The following is a 1462-nucleotide window of genomic DNA, read 5'->3' as shown; positions in this document are numbered from 1 at the left end:
GTTTTTTTTTTTTTTTTTTTAAATTTGGGCTCATCAATGAAAATTGTCATGAATATTGAAGAAGAATATGGGGAAAAAAGAATGGGGTAGGCTATAATTTGCCCAAAAAATTACAAGTGTAAGTGAAGATGTAAGATGATATTGTTATTTTCTGGTAATTTTTCTGAGGTCTATTAAATGTTCCAGTAGGCCTACTATGTTATATATGTCTCCGAAGAACATTTTTCTTGACTTTATAAGCTCTTTTATATACTTGAAATAATAAAATCCAGAGTTTCACACAAATGAATGTACAACACTTTGAACAAGAAGGGTATAGGGAGCTGACTATATAACCGCTTCCCTCCTCAAAACTTTCCACCCTTCAAAAGTTCCAAAGAAATATCAACAAAGTATAAAAAAGACCATAGAAAAATCTGCACACAGTTGGATTTTCATCAAACATATTCAGAAACAAAAAATTTAGTGTAGGCCTACCTCTTTCTTGGATTCCGAAAATGTAAGCCTAAAAAAATCCTGTATAAAACTCTTGTGGGTAATTTATAAAATTAACATATACACCTATCTATTATCAACCCAGTTTGTTTGCACAATAAGTTAATTTGTTATGATTTATTCCTGTCATCCACATGAGTTACTTGTCCTATGATGTTCATATTGCCTCCATGCATGTGTAAACCCAGTTTCAGTCATTTGCCAATGTGAAATATTTGTTATTATTTCTATCATGCATAGTTACTTGTCCTGTGATGTTCTTATAGCCTCCACCTATTGTAAACCCAAGTTCTTTGCTAAAGTTTAATAATTGCCATCATTTCTATTGTCCTGAGCTCTTTGTTTAATGATGTTCTTAAGTTTTTTATCATCTCGAGTTTTTGTCTAATGATGTTCCTATAGCCTCCACCTACTCTTATAAAAACTCGAGTTATTTGCTAAAGTTTATTGGTGATCTTTTCCATTGTCCTCAGTTCCTCGTCCAATGATGATCCCAGCACTGGCCCGTGCGTCTCTTCACCGGCCACCTTCCCAGTCGCTGCTACAGTTGGAGCCTCGCTGTCAGAAAATGGGAGGACCAGAGACAGTTTCCAACAGTTCACAAGACTCTTTAAACAACTGCTAAAACTACCAAAGGATGGCACTTGTACATTTTTACTCCTACATAAAATTGTTTGATCATTCTGAGATAGTGCAGTCTAGGGTCTATCCCACACTGTTCTCAGATAATGTATGCGAATGTTTGTGAAAGATTGTGTTTTAGATTTATTTGAATAAACTTCAAGACAGGACTTAACAGAAGTTGTGTGATGTGTTTGAAAAGTGTCTTTTTGTTTTTGAGTTATTTAGAGTGTGTGTGTCTCTCAGTGTGCCTGCCTGCCTGTTTGTCTGTCTGTCTGTCTGTCTGTCTGTCTGTCTGTCTGTCTGTCTGTCTGTCTGTCTGTCTGTCTGTCTGTCTGTCTGTCTG

General features: G+C 35.7%; 1 long non-coding RNA gene across 6 annotated transcripts in view; it reads left to right on the top strand.

Moving 5' to 3' along the window:
• The window catches only part of LOC101850832, a 10202-nt gene extending 8902 nt beyond the window's left edge, over nt 1–1300 (top strand). For all 6 annotated transcript variants that reach the window (XR_001185143.2, XR_001185142.1, XR_220836.3 and 3 more), the window contains exon 3: nt 969–1300. This is a non-coding gene — a long non-coding RNA (uncharacterized LOC101850832). The remainder of the gene's footprint in view (nt 1–968) is intronic.
• Nucleotides 1301–1462: the final 162 nt, after the last annotated feature.

The sequence above is a fragment of the Aplysia californica genome, unplaced genomic scaffold, assembly GCF_000002075.1.
Source record: "Aplysia californica isolate F4 #8 unplaced genomic scaffold, AplCal3.0 scaffold00502, whole genome shotgun sequence".
Taxonomy (NCBI): domain Eukaryota; kingdom Metazoa; phylum Mollusca; class Gastropoda; order Aplysiida; family Aplysiidae; genus Aplysia; species Aplysia californica.
The sequence above is the reverse complement of the archived record's forward strand: the minus strand, read 5'-3'. Positions and strand labels throughout refer to the sequence as shown.